We start from the raw sequence: 4,798 nt of genomic DNA on the forward strand, positions 1-4,798 counted from the left end.
TTTCTCTAGGATTTATGACCTTTCTAGCATGTATATTTGACTATAATTACAGTACCACCCATCAGTCTACTCCAACTGAAAGGACTTTAAATCCAATTAGATAGCTGTTGATTACTCCCCAGATAAGAGAGTCACTACTCTGCACCAATAGAGGTATTTTGCTATGCCAATCTTTACAGTTATTTGACTTTAGTGCTTGGTTGAACCACTGATTGATTTTTCCCTTAGTAGCTTGCATAGTATCTTCTAGAACTATGAGAGCTAATCTTCAGGGAGATGGCCTCCAGGTCATTTCCAGCTCCATTGCTCCAAGTCTTGTGTCCAAAGTGTATCCTGTCTTCAGCAACAGGGTCTTACCTTTGAGTTCTGGGAGATAACCAAGGGCTCCAGCAATAGCCTGTTATTTTGGAGAGCCTCTAGGACTATTCTGACAAACCACTTGAATGGACCTCTCTCTCTCTCTGCTCCTTGCCATACAGCGCTCAAGTATACATATGCACTAATTTTCCAGCATGGTATATGTATTTCTCAGTGGTTTCCTGAGACAACACATTTCCTTCTGGCTTCCCATGCCATCCAAGCTCCATTTATTTCCTCTCTAGTTCCCCTTGTTCAACCTCCCTCCTCCCTCCTCAGTCCAAAGTTCCTTATTAAAACCCTCTTCCCACCCCATAATACCAGCCTCCTACCATTCTCCCTCTCCTGAGTTCCCTCCTCCCTCACTCCTGTGAGCCCTTGCATGTTCCTCCCTCCTCCCCACCTAGCCGAACACTCCCACTTTCCCTACCTCTGCTCTGTTAGCATCTGTTCCCTACTATCCCCTTCTTTGAGACTCTTTCTTTCTTTCACCTCTGTACTTCTTTTCCATTTTCCTGGCTCTTGCTGTTACATCAGAATATATACTCATAAATAAGGGATTGGTGCTACGATCTGCAAATGAAGAACATATGCAACTTGTTTTTCTGAGCTTATGTTACTTCACTTAGTATAACAGTCTCTCATTGTATTCACTTACCTGTAAATTTCATAATTTCATCTTTATTTTACTGCTGAGTAGGACTCCATTGTTTAAATGTACCCACATTGTATTATTATTTGAGGGACATTTAGATTATTTCCATTTCTTAGCAGGGTAGTAGGAGGGCCAGTTTGTCATAATTTTTATTTCTGAGAAGTGCCTAGGTAAAGAAACAGTGGGGTAAGATTTCCAAACCACACTATGTGCTTAATAGTCATCCTCATTATTCGTGCTATCTCTGTCATCCTCTCCTTCCTCAAATTCTTTTTCATCATCCTTAATCAGTTCCAGCTGGTCACCCCCTCCGTCATCATTACCACCACCACCACCACCATCACCATCATCATTATCATCATCACCACCACCACCATCACCATCATCATCATCATCACCACCACCATCACCATCATCATCATCATCATCACCACCACCACCACCACCACCACCATCATCATCATCATCACCATCACCATCGTCATCATCATCATCATCATCATCATCATCATCCAATAGGTTCCCTTCATCCACAGTCATCTGCACCTACCTCAAACTCCATCTTCTCCTTAGTCTTGCCTTTCTCCACAGGGCTGCTGCTCTGTCTTCAGACTTTTCATTCTTCTCTCTATTGCTTGTTTGTTTTGTTATTTTTCAAATTTTTCCAGACTTTATAGTAGAGTTTAACTTGAGTCAGTACCTTCTGAGTGGCCTGAAGATCATCGCCTTTCAACTTTCCAGACTTAGAAGAAGATCCTTGTTGTCCACTCTTAGAACTGAAGCCACTTTTGCTCCTTTGTGAGGTGAGGTGTGTAGAGGGCACCACAGCGTGAACTACACGTTCGGGGTACCTGCACATCCTATCATAAAAACCTGATTGCAAATCATACTCCATATCAAACGAGGAGCCATGCATCTCCACTGCAGATCTTTTCATACCTACTTTTCCTTGGTTCACTTTTGGCTCTGTAGCCAGATAATATCTGACACTTGGCCAGCAGCCATTCTGCCACCCTTTCTTGCTGCTGCAGTCTGGGTATTTCTTTTCTAAACATACCAAAGGAGGGCAAAGCTCTGATGCACAGAGCAACCAACAGTTTTGCCATACTTTGAGAAGATTGCCTCCACATCAGACTTCTTGATAAGAGTGTAGTGATTCCCAGTGAATACATGGGGATTCATGGAACAAGGAACTGTCTTGTTGACAACATTGCTAGCTGTTTTCTTTAAGGCTGGCTGAAAAATGCAGTTCATGATAAAAAAATTCTCACTCAAGCAAAGTCTTATTAACATATATTTCAAGTGATTTGGAGCCAAGAGTGACTAGAGAAAAAGGAGACTTTGGCTCTCCTACTCCCAGATTCTACACAACCTCAAACTAGACAAATACCAGCATAGACATGGGGAAGTGGGCAAGAAACCCTAACACAACCTAAGTAATTTGGGCAACTGTTGGCTGCTAGGAGGAGGTTAGATAGTCTCTTTCAAGGATGGGTCTCTTTGTAGGTTAACCAGATTCCAGTGAATGGACCCACACTGGAGGACATTTGGGGACACAAATTAGACTCCATAGGCATTATTGTATAGATAATACAGTACATTAAATTGGGCAGGGGGCAATAAAGAGAGGTGAAAATTAGGAAAAAGATCTAAGTACCATCAAGTTATATTGTATGAAAATCTCAAAAATTCAAAAAAAAATTAAAAACTTTTTTTATGTGTATATATGTTTTACCTGCATGTATGTATGTGTACCACATGCATGCTTGGTGCTTGTGGAGGCAAAAAAGGCTATCAGATCCCCTGGAACGAAAGCTACAGATGTTGTGAGCTGCCCTGTGGGTTCTGGGAATGGGTCCTTTACAAGAGCATCAAGTACTCTTAACAACTAAGCCATCTATACAGCCCCAACCACAGATTCTTAGTTACAATATATCACATGAATGGGTCCCAATAGAGTCTTAAAAATTGTGTGTATGAGTGTTTTTCCTATATGTGTGTAAGTGCACCACATGTATGCAAACTCATGGAGGCCAAAAGAGGGTGTCAGATATCCTGGAATTGGAGTTATACATAGCTGTTAGTCACAATGTGGGTACTGGGAATTGAATTTGTGTCCTCTGCAAAAGCAGTCAGTTGTTCTTAAACTCTGAGCCATCTCTCCAACACCTTTATACCCTGAGTCTTTGAAAGACTCTTAAACTTCCCTCTAAAACTTCCCAAGTCAGGTGTCTATCATCTGCATTTGTCTCAGGATCATCTTCCAAGCTCCCATAGATCTGCTCATTAAGCTCTGAGCACTCAATGAATTTCCCAGCTCAAAGCTCCAAATATTTCCACAATCTTTCCAAAATACAGCATGGTCAGGTTCATCACAGCAACAAACCCATGCCTGATACCAATTTGTTTTCCTATTTCTGTGATAATCACTGTGAAAGTCGAAGAGGAAAGGGTTTACTTCATCTTTCAGGTTTTAGTCAATCTCTGAAGAAAGCCAAAACAGTAACTTGAAACATAACCCTCTGAGGAACAATGCTTATCGGCCTGTTCTCAGGCTCTTGTCTAGACATTTTTCTTATACAGCCCAGGCCCACCAGCCCAGAAATGGGCACTCCACATCAACTGACAATCAGGTAAATGTTCCCCAGAAAATGCCCATGGTCTAGTGTTATCAAGCAGTCACCTATGGAGACTGTCTCAGATAACTCAGGGCTGTGTCAAGTTGAACGCCAAAGCTAACGAGGAGTGCTTTATTCAGTTGGTGAGAAAAACAAAGCATCTGTTGTTTCAAATACAGTATGGCAAAAAAGTCCACGTTGGAGTCTGTCTTTACCCAGAAGTTATAACTACCATAAGATAACACCAACCTCAGACGGTTAAAACAGAAAATACTAGGCTTATCTAGAATTATCTTTGAGACAATAGGTAATCAACCAGAATAAGAAAGAATATACTGAAAAATTCTTCCAACATATATTTTTCAGGACTTCTTGTCATCTACCTCTACAGAAACACACAGTATCTTTTAAATGCTACTTTATGTTGTTTATATATGTAGGCTTCCAGAGGTTAAAAGCTATAAGGTCATGGAATTGACTACTTTTTCCATTCAAAAACAGAATGTCTACATTTATCCACTTCTCATATCGAGTAGCAAATAAGAAGAAAAGAAAAAGCCAGGGTTGGATGGTGCTTTCAATATCATATATCAGCTTGCATATTTTCTTAGGAATCTCCATTAAGCACAGGTCATGTGATAATCCAAGGATAATCAGATTTAGAATTCTGTTAGATGTAAGACTCCCACATGCTGTCTTCAGCTGGCTTAAAAAATATTTCAGTATATAAATTTTGGAGGATATAAAAATTCAGACCACACCATCTACCAGCTATTGATCAATATTTACTTGAAATTATGTAGTGTTACATATTCACATATTAACTGACTATATCTCTAACTATGAAATTTTCAAGAGGAAATGAAATTTTATCATTTTCTTCATCTCAAGATAACCAGCATCAGAAAGTGGAAACATATACTAGAAACTGAAAAAACAATTGTTAAATTCTTTCCATTTGTGTTTTTTTCAGTTTATTTCATCAATACTTTATAGGTTTTAGAGTACAAAGCATTTACTTCCTTGATTAAATTGTCCCTAAATATTTTATTTTTTTCAGTGTGTTGTAAGGAGGATTACCCTTCCTTCCTTCCTTCCTTCCTTCCTTCCTTCCTTCCTTCCTTCCTTTCTTTCTTTCTTTCTTTCTTTCTTTCTTTCTTTCTTTCTT

General features: G+C 39.7%; 1 pseudogene; it reads right to left on the reverse strand.

Moving 5' to 3' along the window:
* Positions 1-1,225: 1,225 nt before the first annotated feature.
* On the reverse strand, positions 1,226-2,266 carry LOC103726555 (annotated as a pseudogene).
* Between the last annotated feature and the right edge of the window lie 2,532 nt (positions 2,267-4,798).

The sequence above is a fragment of the Nannospalax galili genome, unplaced genomic scaffold (genome assembly GCF_000622305.1).
Source record: "Nannospalax galili isolate Female #2095 unplaced genomic scaffold, S.galili_v1.0 scaffold191, whole genome shotgun sequence".
NCBI classification, from domain to species: Eukaryota; Metazoa; Chordata; class Mammalia; order Rodentia; family Spalacidae; genus Nannospalax; species Nannospalax galili.